Source organism: Aphelocoma coerulescens, chromosome 7, assembly GCF_041296385.1.
Source record: "Aphelocoma coerulescens isolate FSJ_1873_10779 chromosome 7, UR_Acoe_1.0, whole genome shotgun sequence".
NCBI classification, from domain to species: Eukaryota; Metazoa; Chordata; class Aves; order Passeriformes; family Corvidae; genus Aphelocoma; species Aphelocoma coerulescens.
Window position 1 is genome coordinate 21,092,825 of NC_091021.1, and position 25,144 is coordinate 21,117,968.

Consider the following 25,144-nt stretch of genomic DNA (forward strand, 5'->3'; position numbering starts at 1 on the left):
GAAGGGTAACCACATGGACACTGGGATTAAAACATTTATCTCTCAAGCATCTAACCTCCAACTGCCTCGCTTCTTATTTCATTACATGACTTAGAGACTAATCCTGAAACCTTACTCAGAAGCAGAAGACCTGTAGTCCTCAATGGCCACAGCCAATCCTCAGTACAAGAGAAAAACCATTCCTGCTCAAAGAGCCATTGGAAGGACACAGAATTTTACAGCCATCTTGACACTGCTAGGAAACACACACTCCTCCCTACACTATGCACCTCTGCATCAGTAAACTAGCTCTGCTGGCCCTGTAATTGTGCCTTGTCTTCAAATAAAATGGGACTCTGACCGATTCTAAAACACTCTAAAAGGAAATGTTTGATACACAAAGCAGATGTATTAAATAATAGGATGTCTGGGGAAATGATAGTTTGGCTTATTAATTTTCAAAATTCTTTTCCTGAACATAAATTTCTACCCTCTCCCCTTCAAAAAAAAGGCAACTGAATTCCTTTAATTTATCTTCTGAGCACCTTAAAATCAACTTTTCTCTCTAAACAGCCTTAATAGCATCTTTAAAGCATTACATTTGCATATCACAGTTAATGCAACATCAAGATTACAATTTCAATATTTAGTCAGAACTTTCCTGTGAGGAAATATACCTTGTATTACACAATGCTTGTTTTAATTGAGAAAGCATGAACTCTTGGGATTAGAGTTACACAGTATTTAGTTTTACAAGCTTTCTTTCAAAAATATTTCCAGGCATTATGACTTCAAATGCAGAGGAAGTGTAGTGAAAGTGTCAACAATGGGACTGCCAAGGGCATGGTCGAAAGAAATGGCTACAACAATTTAAATGGCTAAACAAATATAGGCTAAAAGTCAAGTCAAGGGTAAAGATATAAATTCATACTGCCTCTGGCAGGAATCAATTATGCTGGCTATTCTGACCTCTAAATGGGTTCTTCTGGAGAGGGAACATGAAAAGCTTGCTCTCACTCTCTCACTTTTTACCCATTTTCTCTCACCTTCATTACAAGTTTCCTATGTATGTTCCACATCTTTAAACTTAGCAAAAATATTCAAAAAAGGAGAAAGAGATAAACTGTTTTATCTGTGTTAAAACCAATGATAGTTGAAAATTTTGCAACTACAGTGGCTGAAAAGCATTCTCACTCCAAAGAACATTACTGAAAACACTTGAAATTCTAAGTAGAGACATTCTGAGAAATGTCAAAGATGTGCCTAAAAACAAAGAATTGCCTAAAGTAGTCAGTTTTTGAAAATGACTACAGAAACTGAGTAACAGCACAATGGAAGAGGCAAAACTGAAAAAGAAAAATACATGAGAAGGGATTGAAGCAAAAGGTTATGAAAAGATTCCTTTCCTACAGAAGTGGGACTCTGAGACAAAAACACTGAGTTTCAAATTTCCATCACAATTTAAGAGAAATGTAAATTAAATAGCAAAGCCATGCTCTGTCATGATCACTGGAGGCCAGTTATAAAGGAGAAGGTATACAAAGCAGATATTAAAAAATACAGGTGTCCTCAAAGTTGAGTGTTACCATTTAGTGGTGTTCATCTGCGCTATGCATCTGATCATATAGCTAAAGTTTTGCGTTAGCTCAGCTCACTTTGAACAAGCAGCACAAGCAGCAAAAGCAGATCAGCTGTACTAATTTACACAGCTTCTGAGCAGAACTAATCTGCAGAGCAGAATACTGCCCTAACACAGACCATTTTTAGTATCCCTGTGAAATACATCTTTAGCTTCAACAGGCATCTCAGAAGCGTAAATACACATTGCTTTGTATTTATCAAAATAAATATACAGTAAAGGGTCATATGATGGAAAAATTATGCTATTTAGTAATTATTCATTACTTAACTGCAAATTTTGTTGCTCTTCTAAGCTAGGTTTTCTTTTGTCATACACTGGTAAAATTTAATCATGTATATACATTTAATGGCCATGTTTACTATGCTTTACCAAATATTGGCAGTAAGAATTCATCACAGAGGTGGCATGAAAAAGGGTCTTAGCTTATTATGCACCAAATCCTGTGATATTAAAGACCTGCCTGTGCACAGCCAGCAGCCATTTGCGTTTCAGTACTGCTGCAGCGTTATACCATAGACATGCTCAGCACGTTCCCTAATGGACACTGTTTTAACTTTCCCCAGTTCAGTGTTCAAATTCCAGCCTGGCAGATGATTTCGGGCAACCTTTGCCTTGTCACATCCACCCAAAAAGGCACAGCTACAGGAATACCTTCTCCTATTCCTATGCAAGCAGTGACAGATCTGGGAGACTCCAGCAGTCTCCATGTTCAGTGAGGGAACACAGGAAAAACAGTGTGGAGCCCTGATACTTCAACAGTCAGATTATATTCTTCCGACTTGAATAACAAGACATTCAAAATTTATGGTATGAGCTTGGTTCTTTGCATCCAACAACTCATAAGCAACCAATCAAAAGATTTTGGGCTGATGGGCTTTTTATTTTTTTCCTTTTTTCTTTCTTCTCTCCTTTTTATTAAACACCAAAAGCATAAAAATCCCCCAAAACAGCTTGTTTTTATCTTTTTAATAAACGTTGACATTAGAAAGAACATAATTAATCCAATTCTCTAATAAAATCACCGTGCTGTGCACATTTTTAAGACACCAAGTAAATATTTGGCACAGCTCTTTGCAGTCATGTAAAGTTACAGACTCGCTTCTCTGGTAGCCGAAAACTCTGTTGCTATTTTGTACTATAAAGCTGAAATAAAATGGTAGAAGGTAAACAGCAGCTAGGAAAACACCAGAAAACCTATTATTTTTGCCAGCAGAAATGTCTGAGGAAGAATGAAACAGGCCCCTAAAAACAAGAACAATTTTGGTCAGCAGGAGCCAACATTCAATTGCCACCAATGAAATGAACATAGCGCCATGGCATGACAGTAAAATCATGACTTCAATCAAGGCTTGGCCTCAAGTAGAGCCAAAATTAGTAAAAATATGTTTAAGTGCATTTTTCTTCCTAGAGAATAAAGTCAATAAAACTATTTGTACTGGAAAATATAAATTATTAATATCTACTGGAAGGCTGTGATGTTTTGAAATTACTATCTTCAAAAATAGCTTTATGGCTATAATAATTCAAGCTTTCTATCTAGATCAAGGACAACCCACAACCAAAATATAATGTTACAATCTGCATTTTTCATGCACACCCAAGACAGTCCTAAGTAGGCATTCAGACCCACAAAAAATGACACAGAAATAAAAGATGCGAAATTGCTATTTGTTTCTAGGATTTGTTTTTTGACTTCACACCATACATAGTGTATCTATTCAACTATGAAAAACAACACATTTATTTTTAAAAAACCTGGAGATTTTTAGAAATAATATTATTTTAAAATTAAACTGATGAGGGAAATTCACCAAAAAAATCCCCCGTAACATTCACAACAAATTACTGAATGCAGGAAACATGAATTTATACAGCACAACTGTGAAGTTTTCTTCTGCCACGGACATATATGTAGAGCATTGACAATTCATCTCTTCTAAAAACAGCACAAGGTAAAAATAAGCTACTCAGTTATCAGCTAAAAATGAATTTAATTTCAAGTTTACAAAAAAAAAAAAAAAGAGGAAAAAATCTGAGAAACCATTGGAACTTGATTACTTATGGATTTGTCTCCTCTGGATGGATTACCCAAGGCACGGTATGAGGACTGCTTCACTGATTCTCTTCCCCAGAGTCATGGTGTTTAAGCTTTCCTCTATGTGGTTTCTTTGATAATCAGGGTCTTAGAGTGCAAATTGTTTTTTACTGGTGTCAACTAGCAATCTCTCTTTCCCATCTCACCACCCATTTCCACAATACTTGAAGAACACTGACTGCTTCTGCTTCAAGCTCAGCTGATACAAGCTAACAGGTTAAAAAAATTAATTAGGAAAACATGATAGACATATTGAACAATATGATAGGCACAGAGAAAGCATAACTACATAAACCTAATTTCCTTAAGAAATGAGTCAAAAAGATCAGCTACACTTAAGATTTCAAAGTCCCAGATTTGGTGACTATGGTATCACAGAATGAGATGTTTTTATGAAGATGGACAAAATATGTGTAATCAATAAACTCAAACATTTCTCTATAAACCAGTGTAATTTCAATAACTGAAAACATCAAAAAGGATTTTTAAAGCATATATTCAATTACACACAAAATTTCCAATAGTAACTTCATATTTGTGGCCAGGAAAAATTACCCACAGGTCTTTATTCACCTGTACATGTGTACCCATGTACAATCAACACAAAGGCACCCAAAGGAAGGGCCTATGGTGTTAACATGACAGACCACAGTAAGACTAACTTAAAATTACATTCCAGGTTGTGTTAAAATTGGATGTTGACTCTCTTCACTTTTTTTTCATACTAAAGAAAATCAGGAGTTTATGCCTGTTAGTGACTTGTATACTAATAAACATGTCTATGAATTCTTTTCAGTTCACTTTATAATTCAAAGCTTAAAACTTTACTAGAAAGCTGACAGAAAAGCTGAAGGTCTAATAATAAGTATGTACCCATCCAATTCCCAAGGCACTCCAGTCACTGAGACAGTGATGAATAGAAGCTGAACAGTGAGCCCACTCCCACCTCATTGCCTGACTTGTAAGCACCTTATGACTGACCATTCAGCACCACTTCAGCCAGGGGAGTCTGCTGGCTCAAAATTAATTATCTGCCCTACACTCTCCTGAAAAGCACTGCTGTGAAGATATGTGGCTTACACTTCCAACCTGAGGTTGGCTTTTTTTTTTTTTTTAATTTTATATATTTAGCTTTCTTAAATCTCTGTTCACTCTGTCTTTTCCAAAGAAGCTGAGAAGGTTAATACTATGCAATTTTCACTTTTCCCTTTTATTGTAGAAAGATGTTTGTTTAGAAAGAAGAGTGGGTGAGGAGGGCATAATGGTAAACAACTGAGCAACTTAATTGAAAGCTACAAAGTTAAAACTCTGGCGACTCTGAAAGTGAATGCTTCTATAAAGGCTCTCGTATAACAAGATCGCAAAACAATGGCAACTCTGCAAGTCAATTCCCCCCTAAGTCGTGGGGTTTCCCTCCCTACCCCCAAAATAAAATATTTAAAGAACAAAAATGTTTGCTTGAGAATAGCCTGCTCAGCTGTCACAGCTCATGTTGGAAGTAAGCAGTGCTATCATCTGTTGTGCACACTAAAAACAATTAACAAATACATTTTGTGGTTTCAACATTTTTTGTTTACCCTATTACCCCCCCACAAATAGCATTTCCTAGAGATGGCTATTGCTTGGGAAGTGCAATTAAAAACATTTGTAATCCAACTTCCTTTTTAACATATTCATGATACATTAAAAGCAGACTCTGTTCAGTAACAACAAAGAACAGATTTTAAATCACTGAGCAGTTCATCATCAAATTCACATCCCTATTCAAAAAACCCAACCTCCTCCTGAAGCCACCACCATGTCAGGCTATTTCACCCTCCCAGAAGGATCAGCCGGCTGCCTCTCAGGTGGGATGTGCCCGCAGACACCGCACAGCCCTGACCCCACTCAAAGGCAGCCCGGGGAGGTGTGTTTGCAATGGAAGCCTTCTTCCCCGAGCTGGGATCCCTAGCAGGGAGCGCCCGGGCCGGTCTGTCGCCCTGGCCCTCCACAGCTCCCTCGGTGGAGCGGCAGCGGCCGCAGAGGCCCCGCGGCAGCCCCGGCTCCACAGCGCGGCTCGGGCCCAGCACACAGCCTTACCCCGCCAGCAGCACCGACGCGAAATACCGCTTATTTACAGGCATGCACGGAAATGGTTTGCCAGAATTAAATAAATAAATGTATTGAAGGGGCAGCATGCTAATGAGAGCTACAAATACCACAGAGGCTTATTTACTCCGCAGCCTTCCCCTACACAATGGTAGCATTCCTTGCATTTCCTCATCAAAATCCAACAGCCTACGTGAGATGCTGAAGCTACAATCGCTAAATGATGTTGTAGTTCCTGCCCGTATCCCTCAGAACGACTGATGAGGGTCAGGCTCCATACTATGCAGCCCACATTTCCTACTTCACATTAGACAATGGAATAAATATGCAAATCCCTACTGCTTATGAAAGAGCAGGATACAAACCAGCCCCAAAATAAATCAGGACTTCAAGTTCTATATTCCATGAAATTATTTATTAAGTACTACCCAAAAGCCATGTATATTTTCATCCAAAAGCCTAAATGCAAATTGTCCAATGAATTTTGATGCTAGTTTTTAAGAAGTATCCTTGCTTATATTTTTGCATTTAAGCATAGAAAAACCTTACAAAACTCAAGTAGCTCCTCTTCCTTTTATCCTTAACTTCACAATATGTAACTTGTCTACTTACATACATTAAGTGCGTTTTCCATCAAAATGTTATGGTGATACACGCTTTTATTCCTTTTCCCACTTTCCCTATTTCATTGTGGAAAAATTATATGAAGTGATGGAAAACTGAAGCAGAGGTGCTGAAAATGCAAACCTCTTTTTTAGGGTGGGGAATAAGACTAGAGATAGGGGAGATGTAGGAGAGAATCATATGCATATGTTAAGGAAAAAAAAGGCCACAATTTTCCAGTTTGATTTTTCTTTTTTTGGTAGCAATTATTCACATTTCCCATTTATCACAAATTTCACTAGAATACTGTATCCCTATCTGTAGAGAGATGGAGAAATTAAAGACATGCTATTTATCTCAGAGCTGTTTAATCTAGTAAATATTTTTGGCTTCTGTACATTTATAGATGAGTTGTATCTGTCTTTTATCTACATTCAATCCCCTTTCCAAGGTCAAAAAAGCCAACAAAAGAGCAATGAAGCAACAGTGATCAGAACTCACTGGTAGGACTTCAAATGGTATCAGCATTTTAAAGACGTGATGGTGTTTGGGGATGTTTTATTGAGGAAAGGTCGCATCTATAATCCAGTTTTTCTCAGCATCATATCTGGCTCAGAGCAACGATAAAAAGAGATACTGACAGACTACATGTAAATTTATCTTCAAGGTATCTTTACCAATCTTGTGAAAGATTATAGCTGCCTCGCTTCAGCCTAGCCTTCCACCTGCTTGTTCAAAGGGAAGACGACTCTAAACTTCAAGGTTCAGTTACTAGAAGTACATTTTAAGAGCAAGTAAGAGTTTTAGATGACACCATCATCTGTTGCTATCTCAGAGAAAATATTTAAGCTTTGGAATTAATTTCCAAAAATTTGCCATTGTGTACTCTAAACCATGACTTACATGTCTTCAATTAATATTGAACTTAAACTTCATTTAGTCAACTACTGCATCTGTCCAAAGCAAGATGTTTTACAGTAAATGCAAATTCCTCTTTCCGATAAACAAGACCAAAAAAGTAAGACGCGCAGTAAACACTGCACCCTCAAACCAAAACCCTGCACACCAGACTTGGGCTCCCCAGATTCAGAAGTAAATTAAGACAGTAGAATTAACACAAAACTTTAGTAACATGAGAGATCAAAATCATGCCTCTGTCTCCAAAATGCCGGACACATACGTAAAGATTTGGTTCTACTTATGATTCTTAAAGAGACTCAATAGCCATCATTCCAACTGCAGCACAAAATGTTTACATAAACCACACTTTCAATAGTTTAGATGGGGTAAAGAAAAGTGTGTCTGAAAATTACCATAACTTGGTAGCAACACAAACACCTTTCTGCTTCAGGATCTTCTTCTTTAAGATTTCTTAAATAACTTGATACTGGAAGTGTTTTAGAATATTAAGTGCCTGATCCACAGGCAAAACATTTGGTTTTTAGTTTCCTGCTTATATAAATGGATAAGACAGGTGTATTTCAAAGTTGTGATTCCATTGTAACAGTGGGAATGCTGTTCTGTAGGAATGCCCCTATTGTTATTTCACTGCACACTGTTAATTTTATCTCTGTATGCACTTACTGTAAGTACCTAACTGCCTCATAAATCTAAATTTAAAATCCACTGTACTCATTTTAGACAAATATAGCAATTCTATGATAATTACATGACTGTATACCGCTATATTGTCTCCATTTAAATTAGCATAGAGTGACATGTTCAGTGTTATCCAATCTGATGGTACATACGGAAGGCATTACTGCGATATTACCAGGGTTCTCTGCTAAATAAATAGCTGCACATAAGTACGATGAAAAAGTACTTTTACATATGCTTTCTGATCTATTGTCTAAAACATGAACAGGCCTGCGTTCTGAGATGCCAAGCTGTATCGGGATTTTAATATAAAATTACCTTTTGCAGGAGACCCGTTTTAAAGCAGACACTGCAGAGCACCTTCCCTTAGGTATCAACGATATTTGCAATTGGAAATTCATGCCCTTAAAGCCAAAGCACATTTCCGACTGCGAAAGCGCGCGGGCTGCGCGGCCGCAGCGGAGGCAGCGGAGGCAGCGGAGGCAGCGGAGGCAGCGGAGGCAGCGGAGGCAGCGGAGGCAGCGGAGGCAGCCGCGGCCCCGCCCGGGCCCCGTGTCCGGGCCGCGCTCCCGCGGAGGGGCAGGTGCGGCCGCGCCGGCCGCGGCACAACGCGGGGGCGCCGCCCGGCCCGCGCCCCGCCCGCGCCCGCCGTACCTGCCCGCGCCCCTCCGCGCCGCCGCCGCCCCGCCCCCGCATTTGCATGGCCCGGCCCCGCCCCGCCGCGGGGCATGCTGGGCGCCGTCCCCCGCCCCTCGCCCCGGGCCCCGCCGGAGCCGGGCGGCAGCGCCCGCGCCCCCCGCCCCGAACCGGGCGGCAGCCGCCCGCCCGCCCGCCCGCCGCGGCGGTTTCCAGGGAGACCCGCTCCCCCCGCCCCCGGCTCTGCAGCCGGAGCCCGGGCTTCCTCTCCCTTCTCCCTTTCTTTAATTACAGAGGGCAGGCAGCGCGGGCAGCGCGGGCTCCGCTGTGCGCGCACCGCACAAAAGCGAACCTGTACGGACAGACGGGAACGCATCGCTCCAGCCCCGGCTGCGCAGCGCCCGCAGCGCCGGGCCCTGCGCCTCCCGCACCGCCACAGCCACAGAATAAACGTGGTATTTATAAAGCACTTTTCTCCACTGAAATCATAAGTACACATGAAAGAAGATCCTGTTCCCTACGTTTCGAATTTTGTTTCTTTATTTCCCCAATCGCTTTTCAAGGGCTCCATTTTTTTTCCTGCTGAAATACTCCCCCAAAAATCAGCATATCTAATTCACGATCTCCAGCACTCAGAAAAGAAAGGGAAAAAACCCCAAACGCAGTACTGTAAAGAGATTTAAGGATTAAAACTTTTACATGGTTAATTTCTACATGATGTGATACAACAGAGAATTTGCACGTCTATCCTCTGTAAGACAAACACAGGCCACAGAAATCTTTGGGAGCAGTTTTCAAAAAATAAAATAATTATGCATAATTAAATAAGAACTACTATGAGATATAATTACTTGCTCGAAGAATAATAACATTTTGCATTAATACTAGAGTGAAATGCATGCAGAGGGTTATAATGTATCACTCCCGTGTGTATACAAATGCATTAAAAATAAGACAAAACACCACTTCCAAAAATTTCCAAAAAGAATGTGGAGGAAAAAAAGCTCAAGTGCGTGCACTGTTAGATACGCTCTAATGTTACATTATTTTTAACCAAACACAAACACTACAGATCTCCCACTGAGAAAGAATTAGTCTCAAATACATAGCAGAATAATAGATTGTTGTTACTAAATATTTTATGTTATTGGTAAATGATCCATCTAGCATAAATTTATTTTTACTTGCTATCCCATTTTTCATGCACAATTGAAGTTTGAATTGCATAGGAATAATGGTAAAAACATTTTTACAATGAATTTGATCACAGAACTTACACAATTTATTTAGCTTGGTATCACACTGATGTGCATCCTTCCAATCCCACCTTACAAAATGAAAAAAACCTGCCTTTATTAACAATAAAGAAATAGAAAAACCCCCATTTATATTTAAAACACTGAAGTGTGTGAAGAATCTATAAAACAACTGACCTGTTCAAATTGTTGTTTTTCCAATCCATGCACTGTTTTTATTAATTAGGAACCAAACCAGACTGATCGTCATTTTATAACGTTTGACATATTCACTGTCTTCCCACTTCCAGCAGAATCTTCTTAAATTTCCCAGCACTGTGTTTTATTGCTGGTACCATATGCTTTATTGTTCAGCCACAAGAGCTTCACTCTGCACAAAGACTCATTACCTACTGCTTGCTGAGCAGCTTCGGGCTCACTGAGGCTGCCTGTGTGATCACATGGGAGTTTTGTCTGAGAAAGCCAGGCATGCCACTGATTTCACCGGCTATGGATATTTTTATCAGCTGAGGTCTACTATGAGGAAGGAATAACAAATTCTAAGGCTTCTTTAGTTCATTAAGACAGCAGTTGTTATGGAAATCCCCTCAACTTTTTTTTCTTTTAATTATTATTATTATCACTCCTGCTGTAACACTGGTCCAAGAGAAATTAAAGAGATTTGTTAAAAGTAATTTTTTCTTGCGGGGAGTGGCACAAGCCATGCATTGTCCGCATCGCTCTGCACACAGTACACACTGAAATTAATATTCCAAAGAGGTAATGTTTTGCCAACACTTAATCTGCCAGTGTTTATCCTTTATGTGGAGGACGAGCTTCCAAATGAAAAATTGTACCTAAAAAGCAGCCCCTTGATTTAAATTTGTCTCATCAGTCAAGGGCATTATCCTATAATCTTTGGTCATAAAATGAGTTTTGCTAGCTTTAGTGAGACTACTCAGGTGAATAAGAATTGGCCATTTGAGCAAGGATTACTCTCAAATCCAAATAACAAATTATGTAATACAATGAAGTCTAATCTCTTCTTGGTAATAGTTGGTGATGCTCTGGCGTTTGTTTTCGTGTGTGTGTGCATGTGTTTGGTCAGTTGGCTTGGGTTTTGTTGTTTATTTTAAACAAAAAATTATAAATTTAAATAACATTTTATAATGGTTGAAAACTTAATATTTACCTGAGTATTTCATGTTAGAATAAGTGAATATCGAAATTCAAATTACAGAAGCCCTTACAAAAAAAGGTTAATATTAATTTTTTTTTTTTTTCACTGATCCATTATCAGTATCAGGGTTCCATGCTAGAATATTTGGAGATAGCTTGATTGCTACTGCAGAGTGAATTCCCTGAGTATTCTAATTTAAAACTAGCTTTCTACAAACAGCTAGTGATGATAAATGAACATCTCTCCTCCACCCTGAAAACTCGTACCGAACACGCAATTATCCATAATATTAACATTGCAAAGATGCAGCTATTCTACAAAACAGTCAATTATCTCTAGAATAATTCAGAGCATTTTGATAACATATGATAGCAAAAGAAACTGTTTTCTCATTAACATTCCACAAATGAAATACCTCTTTTTTCTATTTAAGATCTCTCTCATTAGAATAAATGACAGCTTGTAGTCATGGTTGGCATTATTCTGGTCCTATCAAAGTCAGTGGAAGTTTTGCTGCTGATTTGCATGGAAGAAGGGACAAGCATGACTAACAGATTCATTCGCCTTACCGTGTCGTCATGCAAATCAATGACAAAACTCATTTCTGTATTGTTCTTGGCATCTTGCTTGGTTTGTATTATTAAGGTTTTGTAACAGTTGATATGCAGTCTCTGTGATTCCACTGAATTATACAAGATGGTTAGTAACGGATTCAGAATTACCCACAACTAAATCCAGTAATGAATATCTTCTAGGCTCTCACATTCATTTCAGTTTTTAAAAAATGCCATTATCAAGAATGAGTGTACTTTGAAGTGCCACCATTTCATCTACCCAAAGACACAGACCGAGCAGATGTTTTGTGGCTGAGAACCTTCCGCATCTCTTAGGCGGGAAACACTACTGTGTGTACATTAATGAGAAGAAATGAAAGCACACTAGAAGGAGTGCTAACGAACAGCTGGTTTAGCTACAGCTATGCATATTTTTTTCCCCTGGCGATACCACTGATGATGTCACGATGCTGGTGTAGGAAGACATAAACAAAAGGCAGGCATTTTTGCTGCAGTAGCACTAGGGGAAAAAAGAAAACCCAAATGTTTGACAGATGGAAAGAACAAAAACTGGGCAGGAAAAGAGTACTATTGTCACATTTTTGTGTGTGTTGTTATATACACTATGGAACAGTTCTCAAATCCTGAAAGGTGCTTAGAGAAAGACATGTTCAAGGACATGATACAGTTAAACCAGTTAGCAGCAAAGTGTTGTTTCTGCAGGAGACAATAGCAGCAAGCAGTCTCCATGCTGAGAGGCACCCTCAGTTAATCACTTCCTCAAGGTTGGTGGGGGGAGGGAGGGAAGCTTCAATGCTCCATAGTGAAATTTTGAATTTCCTAATTATAACTTGACATTTTTAGGTAGCTAAATTATATTCCATCCCATCCTCTCTTCTTACAGGGTTACAAAATAGAAGGAAGTCTTTGTCAGAGAAACATTGCTGAATTTCTGCCCAAGCATACTACTGAGGAAAGGCATTTTTGCCATCACAAAAGGGATTATGGATCACCCAAGAGATTCACAGAAGCCAAAACCTAGGCCTCCCTTGTCACTCCACAGTAGGAAGAGGTTCAAATGAGACAGTATTTTCTGATACCCCTCCTGTAAAAGCCAGGATTTCTTCAAGAGAATCCAAATTCACCTCTTCTTGAAACAACAGCGGGAGAATGCAAATGCTTAGCAGTCTATTCCACCAAGGGTCTCCCATGGGAATCAAGGTAAGCAAGGGCTCTCTTTTCTCTAATAAAAGGTTCTTTGTGAATCCAAACGGAAACAGAATCAAGAATCTGCTGACCATCTGTAAATAAGGGTAAACTGTCAGATCTCACATCTACTTTGTAAGAAAAGCAATTAATAGGAACATTCTTATGCTTTCCCATTTCACAGAAGCTACAGCAAAAGTGAGCTGGCTAAGGGAATTTGGACTCTGAGTGATTACCATCATTAAAAAGGAATAATTTTATAAATCCTGGTTTATTGTACTCGATATGCATTTACACGTGAGTACTTTTATAAAGGTTAAATGCATTAAAATACATATCTTGGACAGAATTTAAAAACAAACAAAAAACCCCAAACAAAAACCCAAAAGACCCAAAACCAGCCATGTATCACAAACCAGACTAAGCCTGTGATTTGAACTTCAAATCGTTTCCACCTTATACAACTACATTATTTTGTTGGGTATCACACTTAATCTGCTGTTCAGTATCCTGATCCATAATTGGATGAATGACATATGAATCAAAAAAATTATGGGAAGAGCACTATTCAACATCATGAAACAAAAAAGGGGCAACTTGCACTCAATGCCTTGTTTTTCTAAAGGTTGGAATCCTGTACCTTGCAATAAAATGCAAGAGGTCCAGTTTCTCCAAGTACACCAGAAATGTAATAACTTCCATACCAGCTGAGTAAACAGAGGGTTTTGCTGAAACTTTTACAGTCTTCTAGTGACAAAAAAGATTGAAGTCCAGGATTTATAAAATGTGTTCAGTGGACCATGCATGCTCTACTCCAGCTCTTACAAACAGCATGGTTCGTATGCCATGGTTTCCAATTTATGAGCTGCAGCAGCAGCAGCTCTAAATGCCTCAGCACTGGCTTTCAGGTTTGGAAACAGATGATTTGTGGTCACTTCTTCAGTACGATCTATAAACCTTGCCCATGCAAACTCCTCTAAATTGAATTAAGGATGAGGCATAGCTGCAAACTGCCCAGGGAACTCTGCCATTACAGAAGTTCTACAGAGTTAAAAAAGCTCACCTAAGAGAAAATACTGTAATATTAATTAAAGTTAACATCAGTAACACTGGGGTAGGATAATCTTAAGTATAAATTCTACATATTTCTTTGCAGACCAAATATAATTTAATCAAATAAGTTTCCTCACCCTGGACCCAAATGTCCTGCTTTCTCTAGATACACCACAGTCCCAGCTAAACTATCTTCAAGTAGTGTCAAGTTAACTATTCAGTTCCAAATACTGGAGCTTGATAGATTTCTATAGCCTGCCATAACAGGAACAGTGACACACTTTGGGTTCCTGAACTGCACAAAAAGGAAAATACTACTCATTCATAAATGGCATTCTCAACAAAGACATACCACCATGTTTTGAAATAAGAGTCTGGTCAGTGAAATGAATGGAAATAGACAAAATCTGTTTGGAAGGTGATGTCCTCAGATCAACAGACGGATGGAGAAAGCAGCTTATAACTGAGGGACAGGCCTGTGAGCAGCTGTTCTGATTTCTGGCACTCGAGCAATCCCATCACCAAACTTCATACAGTGGCTCCTGGCATGTCAGTGTAAGGCTGCCAGTGCCGTCCTTCACTTCCACATCTGGCACCTTTACCCTGCAATGTCAATTTAAAGGACACCATCTATAGTTTGCTTTTTTTTTTTTCCTGACTCTTAATATCTGCTTGACCAGAGGCAACTTCTTAAATCATGCGGTAAAAAGCTGGCACAGAGTAAGAGTGAATTCTCTACACACATACCATGGGGTAAAGCACAGCATACCCCTTCCCAATGATTTTCAGTACAACAGGTCTCAAAAACAAGATATTTTTAATGATACATTCTTGCTATATCTTACATAAACTACCTTTTTCCAAGATAAAATTAACCTCTTCCAGGCTGATATCCCAGAGGAGAGCACACTTCCTTCCAGAAAACAGCGCTAAAAAATATTATGCTTTAGAAGAGCTACTGTAAGCAAACAAAAATATTCCTCTGCAGTAAACACATAGAGTTTCTTTCTCCTTTCACAACCTTTCTCAAAACTGATAGTTAACTACCAAAACCAAAGAAATATTAGCTTTGACAGGCAAACTAATGTACTGAGAGGTGTATAGCCAAGTAGCAAAAGAATCTCTGGACTGCTGTTGCATTAGATGATGTGAATAATCACAGCAAATAATTAATAATGTAATGCTTCATACAGCCATCATTCAAAATGCCAGATGAGCATGGATTCTTTCAAATAAAACAAAGTAAGTTCTACTTGAAAGAGCAAAGTGGTCATCCTCTTGACAAAGAAAAATAAAAGAAAAAATAAAGACTTAGAAGAAGGCAGATACTTGAAGAGAAATTGCCTGTGCTATCTTGTATGGCTTCATAAGCCAGCTTTTCTCCATCCAGTTTCCATGACACCTCAGACATTCCAACATGATCCATGCTGAGGAGTAATTCAGAACTACATACAGCTATGCCTGGTGTGGTTAGAAATTGTAAGTCACAAACAGAAGAAACAAAGGTGCCTTTTGGTTTATAATTAACTGACATACTTCTTACTCCATCCCTTTTCCGTGCTTGGTCACTAAGCACACCTTTTCTCATAGTATCATTTTCCAACTTACAAATTTCACTTGGCTGTTGACCAGAAAAAGTTTAAAATTAAATAAAATTAGGAGATATTTGAAGCAAGCATGATAGCTAGTATTTTCTCTCTCCAACTGTTTGATTCTTCTAGTTCCCTTTTATGTACTGTAGTAAACCAAAAAGAAGTTTACTGAGTCAATGCAGTTGGAGGAAAAAAATCCAGACAGAAGGAAGCAGACTGTCCTTCCTTACTGGACTTGTCATCAACAGAACTTCCTAAAGCACCGCTGTTGCTAAACCAGCAACATTACCTCATTCCTTGTTTTCTCAGCTTCCACAGTGGAGCAGACAAGCTCTCTAGTTTTCATCTTCCACAGGAAGATGAATTTTTTATTGTTACAATCTTCAAATTTGTTCCCATCTACCATAAACACAAGTATTTTAATTTGAGCTGAGATGTAAAGATATACCAGACACACAGACATATCAAAGCAGCAATGTAAATAGGTTTTTACATTTTTATAGCAGTTAGTTTATGAAGCATTCCAACTTAAAGAACAAGACTTTTCAACATACTACATAGAATAAAATACATAATGATACATAGTGGACTTCCAATCCAATAGACAAGAAGATACCTAAATTCTAAAATAAAAGGTACCTACCTTGAATTACTAAACATCAGCTTAGGATCTCATTCCACAGGAAGTGAATCTGCTACAACACTTCCTCCCACCTTTCTACATTCCACTACAACACAATCATTTAAAGCTTGAAAAAACACTGAATTCTAGGTTGTAAGGTAGCTTCTCACTGTTTCAAATAACCTTTAAAACATAGAAACTGATTCTTCTTTAATAATTCTGTCCATTTCCATTTGGCCAGCATTGATTTTTTGCCCTTATGTGTATCCAGCAGAGCTTGAAAATAATTTTTATTTACTTCTTTGTTTGTCTACCAGCATCAGTGATAGCATCAGCACAGCAATGGGAATTTTATTGCTTATGCTGAGTCTTCTCTACCAGCAGAACACAGCACGATTCCTCCCCCCCCACCCTCCTCCCCAAATGTTCCATGGCAGTAGCCAGCATTAATAAAAGTCTTTTGCAGGTAGTTCCCCTTCTCCTACCCTAAAAAACACAGTAATGATTTCACTTGCCTTAAAATCAGTGTTAAAAAATTAAATGAAAAATCTTTTCGTATATTTTAGCATCCAAAATAATTTTCCTAGCACATATATGCAATTTCCATCAAGTTAAAAGCTGAACTGCTGTACTTTTACAGCAAACTTTTTATTATGTCATTGGTCATTCTAAGGCTTCAGAAAGTACATGAGTCAGCAGTGTGCACTCACAGCCCAGAAAGCCAAGTGCACCAAAGGAGGAGTGGCCAGCAGGTCACAGGAGGTGATTCTGTCCCTCTGCTGTCAGAAGAGTCCACCTGTGGAACTGAGGCCAGCTTTGGGATCCTCAGCACAAGAAAGACACAGACCTGTTAGAGCAGGTCCTGAGGAGAGCCACAAAGATCATCGGAGGGCTGGAGAACATCTACTGTGAGGACAGGCTGAGAGAATTGGGGCTGTTCAGCCTGGAGAAGAGATTACTTCAGGAAGATCTCATTGTGGCCTTGCAGTACTTAAAAGGGGCTTATAAAAAAGAGGGAGGGTCATTTTTCACATGGACAGATAGTAATAGGGCAAGAGGGAACTGTTTTAAACTAGAACAGGGGAGATTTAGATTAGACATATGGAAGAAATTCTTTAGTCAGAGGATAGCGAGGCACTGGAACAGGCTGCCCAGAGAAGTTGTGGATGTCCCCTCCCTGGAAGTGTTCAAGGTCAGGCTGCATAGGGCTTTGAGCAATTTGTTCTAAGTGGGTATCATCCTTGTCCATGGCAGAGTGCTTTGAATTAGAAGATCTTTAAGATCCCTTCCAACTCAAGTCAACGATTCTATTCTATGAAAGTAAGCCAGTCCAATTCAGAAATATGCTTTCTAAGGAACACTGACTGTCATTTCTTTCATATAGGAAGAAGATGGATAGCAGTATTTAAATAACCACATTCATATTAGCAAATCAGTGGACAGTTCCAGGACACTCTGGTAGAATTTCAGAGATCAAAGTGGACTGATTTATAATTTGATTACACAGTTTTCAGCTGCTGTTCAAAGACAAAGTTCAAAACACTGTGGTTTTGGTCTAACTTTCCAAGAGCATAAAGGGTTTAAGTGCAGTAGCCACGTGCTCTGAGACTGTTCAAGGATCAACATTTCTGCAAGATGATCAAGTCTGGAAGTTCTTTTGTAGAAGTAGTTATTGAGTGACTGTTTTATCTAAGAGTTCTACCTAAAAGGGATCAGAACTAAATAAAGACTTTAATTACAGCATTTTATAGCTCAAATCTCTTTCAAGATTTCAGCATTTCAGAAGCCATCATGATTTTTTTTTTTTTAATTAAACTGTTTGAAACCTACCTGCTGCAGAACTTAATGTTTCAGTTAGACTTTTTGTTCGCAATATTAAGTTGACACACTTATCACCCTGACAGCAGTACAATAGCCAAGGGCTGAGGATGTCAGGCTACAGTCCCTAAAGACTGCAGCCTCTTGTATTGGTGTACTTGCAGGGGAGGAATTTTTTTTCTTTTAAAATCATTATTCAACATATTTTCCAGTGAACACCTTAAAAAAATAAATTAGCTTTTCAACCAGGATTACATGCAAATACTTTGTATAAGGATCACAATTTATGGCACAGACAAAACTGTAGGGACTGCAGATACCACCTGATACAAAGTTGCATCATCTGACAGTTTCCCCTGTTGCAGAAAAGAAGCAATTACCAACTCAGTGTGGTTTTTGACATCCCTGCAATGATTGTGATTTCTCAAAGGGATTTATTCTTTTGGCCTAACATCTTTAAGCACTGAGGATAATATTGTTTCCATCATAATATTTTTCCTTTTAGGAACATGAGGACCATGTTTATTTCTGCTATATTAAGTTGAGATAATACTAGGCTTGTCAGATATTTAGAAATAGTGTAGTCAGTGCGTCTGTTTTGACCTTTCAGGTCACAGCAAAGGTGCAAGCTGACAGCACCAGCTGTCATTTGCTGTTAAGAGACTTTTACCACATCAACAGCTCCAAGCTCATAGGGGAACTCACCAGTTTTATGACTGAAGAGCAGAAGAGTCAAGATCCTTGGTTCTCTCTTTCCATCTTCCAGAGTGGGCAGATTTCAGTGACACTAGCACTGTTCCAGCTGCCTGCCTGGAATTGCTCTCCTGCCCTTTGTCCACTTACAAAGGCTCTAGGATACAGGACTGCAAATACAGACTTCAGCCATTTAAGATTTCAAGAAATATAGAGGTTTGCCAGTGCCAACTGTGTTACTTTTTAAGAGCAAAAGACATTCTCACTGCCCTGGATGTCTTGGATTGAGAGACAGGAGTGGCCCATTTACATTCAGAAAACATATTCTGTGTCATTTACAATGGCAATGAGTTCATAACTGTGCAGTATGTATCCTGCAGTTCTCTTACTATCTCCAGCACTGTGAGAATTCCTGAAAAGCTGTCACGTTTAGCTTGCTACATACTTACAACAGCAAATTGGTACATGCTCTGTGCTGATCTTCTTACTGTTTTCTGTAGCTGCAAAATTGCAAACAACTCAAAAATTGCTTTATGATCATAATCAGAGAGGAAGAGACCCAGATCAACAACTGCCAGCCTTGTCGTGACATGCAGTGTGTCAAGCAATGACATAGGCAGTTTGCAGAGAACAGCACTATGTTGAAGTAGGCAAGCTGAGATGACTGGGAAAAGCAAAACCTTTGAGGACAAGAGAAAGGGGTCAGAGACACAAAAGCCTGCCTACTTTTCTAGCTGCAGAAGTTAATCTAATTAAAAAATACTAATTTCCCCACAAACCTTGCCTGATACCTTAAATTATTATACCACAACAATGACAGTGTTTACAGCCTTAAAAGCTATATATAACCTAATATATAATCTTAGAAGCTAAGTATCTTAAATGTCAAGCAGGAAGCAAATAGGGATTCAGGACCTAGTGCTGCACAGAAAAAAAAGAGCTACCACTTGTCATCCTGTAACAGTTATTTTTGCATGACAATTGACAATTTTATACACATAATGGCAAAGGCAAGTTTTAAAAAAGATTTTAAGAAACAATTAAATACATTTGCAGGAAATGCTCCAAAACATTCAAAACAGCATGGGATTTGAAAATTTTAAAAGCCACCAGTATCAGTGAACCCTGACTGGTAAGTGGACAGGAAAAGATCAAAAACTTGCCTCTATTTCAAGAGGCAGAGACAAAGAATGCACATTTATGACAGTACAAAGTGATGCTAATGGGGATACAAATAGATGCATCAGCAGGTCACATCACTTTTAAAGCAATATTGAGATATATGCAAGAACCCATTTTTTAAGGCCAGAATTTTTTTTTTTTTTTTTTTTTTTTTTTTTTGCTTCACAGCTGAGTACAGTCAACTGTCTTGGAGAAGAGACAAACTGCTTACTGGAAAACAATCTTACAATAAAAATCTGAGAGGGATACATATGTTGTTAGCATAGACATTATACGTGAGCTTTCCTTTTTTTTAGATTAACCATAATAAGTACAGATGGGAATGAAAAGGCCACTAAAAATATAACTTTATAGAAATTTGTAAGATATAGACAGAACAAAGTGACTTTTCAAAAATAAACTTAGTGGTAATTAGAAGAATAAAAGAACCAAGAGTGGAAAAAAAGCACAGGCAACCCAACATTTCAGAAGATGAAATACAGTAAATTCTTGAAGATGAACTGTGAAAGATGAGGCAAAAATGTTTATTTTGAAATCTAAGAAATATATTTTTATCTAACATGTATGTGCTGAAAATAAGGCACATGGGTCCTAAAGTAAATGAATGACAGAGAAAAACTAATTGAATGAGAATACCAGAAATACCATACTGTGGCACTGAGGGCCAATTTATGCTAGGAACATAACTATCCATTAAAAAAGAAAAAGCAATAAAAAGGAATTCCCTTGCATCCCAACCCTCCAGCAAATGCAGCGGCAAAATTCACAAAGTGCAAAGTGCACTGAACAAGAAGTGCAAAACTGAAAGGTTTCATTCTGCTATACAAAACCAGAGAATTTGGTAAAAATATACCAGTGACCTCAGACTACTATCAGTGGGGGTGGGGAATGCCAAAACCCAAAACACCAGACAAGCTGACAGCTGAGTCCAATACAGCCAGAACCAGAACTGTAAATTCCTGCCTGTCTGCACACCCAGTGTTTTGTTCCATGCATACAAATAAGGTGAATCTGCCAGTGAGATCCACTACGGTCTCTATGCAACATCCAGTCATCAGCCAAAGTCAAATCTTCTGAAAACAAGCCCAAAAGTTGTGAGGCCCACATATTAAATGTCAAATAAAATGTAGAGGAATTTTTTACTACACAATGGGTAACCAACGAGGACTCTCAAGCCGTAGCCAGACTGCATACAATTCAGCAGTAGGAACAAAAACTGGTAACCAATAGGATGCTGAGCACTTACTAAATGCTACACTATTGCTATTTTCAGTATACAGGTGTTATTAGTACTTCAACTAATGGTTGTATTTCACAGCTTTTGTCTGGATTGTAAAAAGAACCTACTGAACTCCTACCATTGGACTAGCAGTAGAGATGTGAAATTAGTTTGCGTAATCAGTTGGATCCTGAAATCCATTTGTAACAAGGACTTCTGTGAGACTGAGCAGTTTAACTACTCCATACCTAGCATCTCCATTTGAAAAAACAAAATAAAATTTTTAAAAAACTGATCAAACATCTTACTGTCACTTATCCCACAATTGTGCTTTTAGTGGTTACAAGTAAAAGGTTTGCTTCAAGACCACCAGTTAGAGAGAACCTGTTTCATTGAACAAGTCAAAACAATTAGAGAGAAAATATTTTGCACTTTCAGCAGTAACAGAGGTGGGGGGGAAGGAAAATTATACTGGCAAGTCTAGAAATTTAATCCTGATATGAACTTCAGGATTCTATTTCTAAGTTAGATCAGTAAGTGGATGGGAAAGTACTGTTTCTTCTGATACAGGGTGATACCCTGCCACTTGAATTTAAAAGAGAAAATAAATTCTCCAGATGGGAAAAATTTAAAGCATCTAGCAGTATTTTAGTACGCATGAAGCGGTTAAAAGCCATTTATTCTCCTCTCAAAGATAATCCCTACTAATTGCTCTAGTTGTGGAAATACATTTTGTGGAAAAGGATAATGAAGCCTACTTGTCAAATTGCTCATGTCATTATTTCACTACAGAATGCAAATACTATAGCCAGACCCATTCCCAGCATGCTGAATATCAGCCTACAGAAAAGGACCCTTGCATAAGCCACTCTGACCCTTCTTGCCAGTTTCTTCTGACCTTTCTGACCTCATTAGACTGGTATAAAGAAAATAAAGGAGCTGTTGGGTACTCTTGATGGATTAGAAATAACAAGAATGTGTCTAGGACTTACTTAAGTACTAAACTGGACCACTGAATTATAATGCTTTTCAAACAATCAAAAGGATAACAGGGATAGTGATGAAGAAATAGAGGTAGAAAGAAATAGATTCTTAAAATATTGTGAATAGTATGCTTTTTGGAAATTGTTTATCAGCATCCTTAACTACTTATTCTGCTGCCATTTTAGATGGTTGATTTTTTAAGGCCCCATTTGAGTGAGAACAAATATTAAAAAACAATGGTCCCAGCACAATTATTCTTATTAAGCATCAATCCAACTTAAGCACCTTGCTGAAAGAGGGCTTTAATCTCCTCTGGTCAGATTTATTTAATGAATTCTTGAAATTCCCAAAGGAAGGAAACTCTAGAGGATAGAATGCAAGTCTCTGAATTCCCTGTGTCACATTTCAAACACTTTATCATACCATCAACAAAATCTGTGTCTTACCAGACAAAAGGGTAGAGATACTATCAAAGTGCTTATTCTTTCCATAATACATACCTTCTCCAGTGGAATTACTTTGGATTTTTAAACTGTCTCCCAGCCCTGAAATGGACAAGTCATGCATTTTTATAGCTTCCATCATAAGCAGTACAAAACCTACAAATTAATTTTGGTCTCTAGATAGTGGATTTTGCCATCCCAAATAAACAGTTATTTATTTATTTTTAGCTAGTACTGGCATCTGAGTAAAACCCTGAAAAAGGAAACCACAGACCACAACTTATAACAAAACCCCCAAGTTCTACAACATCAATATTGTGGCAATTTCAACATAGGACACATACCTTTTTATCTTTTTATTCTGTATTTCTAATTTCTAGGGAAAAAAGTGCTATGAGGGAATTTATAGTCACAGAAATCTTCCAAGTTCTCATCTATTGTGATTTCTAATTAAAAACTCTTGAATTAACCACTGGAAAGTATTTATGGGAAGAGAAGAATTTTTCCTTTATATGCTTAACTACTCCTAAAAGAAGACACTAGTAGGTAGGTTGACCTCAGCCAAAGGGTTCAGGCTTTATTATGCTATGCATTAAAATGCAGGCACTATCACATAAAATTAAATTATGTTCTTTTTAAAAATAAGACTATGCCATCATTTGTTCCTGAAATATCCTCTGTTCAGCTGTCTTGCAGGCTTATAGATCCTGACGTGGGAAAACTGTTGCATTTGTGATAGTGGTGATTGTCCCCTTCAGAAATTTATAGCCTTTGGTAAATCTCTGTATGTCTCACATCTCTGCTGTGCCAAGTGCACAATCCAGCCCTGAGGCAGCACCACTGGAGAGGCTGCAAACAATGCATTTGTGCAGGAACTCTCACTGGGCTTCATCCCCATGAGCTAAAACATCTTAAAGCAGCCACTGAATCCGGATACTGTCATACTGCACACAGAGCTAAGTTAGATGACACCATGGTTAAAACACAATCAGGTTGCTAGCACAGATTTCACAGTTGCTGCATCTGGGCAGCTGTTCTAGCACAATTGGATTAGTGGTTTATGCTGTCTCTCCACTCACCCCATTTTAAGACTGAGATTTGAACATGGAAATTTTTTATCGTCATCACTCCTCAGACCTTGTGAATGCAAAGTCATGTCAAGACCTGTAGAAGGGTTTTTGTTTGTTTTTCATTTGGGGGATTGTTTACTTTGTTGTGGTGGTAGTCTTTTTTTCCCCTTTGTTGTTAGCCAGAGATTGTGGTGTGAAGATAAATGGTGGACAAGGACCTTGTGTTTGGATATTTAAAATAAACAAACAGAAAAGCCCAACAATAAAGCAAACCAACCAACCAACCAACCAACCAACCAAAATCAAAGCAGAATTGTAATCAGCTAGCAATTCCTTCCTCTTATGTGTGATATGGGTAAAACCTGTTTCTTCAAAATTGTGTTTGTCATCTTACGTCTTACATTTCTATCATCTGTCTGCCCTGTAGCTGAAAGAGAAATTCAAAGATCCCACCTATTTGAGGTTAAACTATTAATTTTTCCAGCTTGACCTTGTTTTGGAATAAGCTTATTCCTATGAATTAGCTACAGCAGTTAACCTGCCATTTAAAGAGCACATAGAACAAAATTACTCTTCACAAAACAAAGGGCAAGGTGAGCAACCAACAAAAAACCCACCATGCCTGTTCTTTTACCATTTTACCTATCCCATTATCTCATGTATTAGATAGGTTGCTTATGTAATTTAATAAATAAAGCCCAGAGAAAGAATCCCCTTCCAACTCATCTCCTACATAGACCAGAAACCTAACTCTGAGTACCAGAGGGAGAAGCAGGGAGGGGGTGGGAACTCCTATCCTTCCTCCACATCTCAGATCAAACAATATGACAAATTGTCACACTTAGACCCACAAAAACCAGACAGGTTTAATGTCTGCATCTGTATAATGATTAACCCCTAAATCAAACAGTTGGCCCTTCAGAAGAAGGGTTACCTACACTCATGCTTTCTGATTCTACCTTCATCAGTACATGTAACATTTAAAAGTAACATTCTAATAACAAACAAGTAAAAGATAAATACCCATTTTCCAATATCCGAGTAAAGCTTACATGAAATTATGAATTAGTTATCCAAGAGAAGATGCTATCATTGTTTTCTTGCTATTTATCAAGCATTTTAAGTTACTTTGTAAAATTATTAAAATATTATGCTGATTACACACAGTTCTCCTGAACACTTTACCACTTGAGGTGTGTTGGCCAGCTCTTTGTAGCTGAATAAATCATATCCCTCACTTCCAGTCTTTGGAAAAAATAAATCACACCATGATGTGACAATTAAAATAAAAGCCTTGAAAGTACCTCTTCAGATAACTCGGTGTTTCCTTTTCCAAAATATTAAACAGCTGATACTTTTGCAAGCAAGTGACAAAGGATGCAAATATACAATAATTAACTTATTTACAAACATGTACAATAAGTTAGGAACATTTTACCTGCATAAATCTAATTACACTGGAAGTTGCTGATGTATACTAATCCAATAGGTTTCAGCATGAATTTTAAGCATTTTTAAACACGAAGGTGCAGCTGGAAAACTGATTTTTTTTTTACTTACTTTCTTCCAAAATTGCTAACCAAAATCTCTGCAGAGATGTAAAATATAGCATCATGTTTTGTACCATCAAATGGTACAAAAATGAAATTGG

At 38.2% G+C, this 25,144-nt stretch overlaps 1 protein-coding gene across 4 annotated transcripts in view; it reads right to left on the minus strand.

The window, feature by feature from the left end:
• The window catches only part of CSRNP3 (cysteine and serine rich nuclear protein 3), a 108,016-nt gene that overhangs the window by 38,993 nt on the left and 43,879 nt on the right, over window positions 1-25,144 (minus strand). Inside the window, exon 1 of one of the 4 annotated variants that reach the window (XM_069020782.1) lies at window positions 8,325-8,567. The exons of the other annotated variants lie outside the window; for them this stretch is intronic. The gene's annotated coding sequence lies outside the window, so the exon portion shown is untranslated. Of the gene's footprint in view, window positions 1-8,324; window positions 8,568-25,144 lie in introns of those variants that run through there. 4 annotated transcript variants of the gene reach the window in all.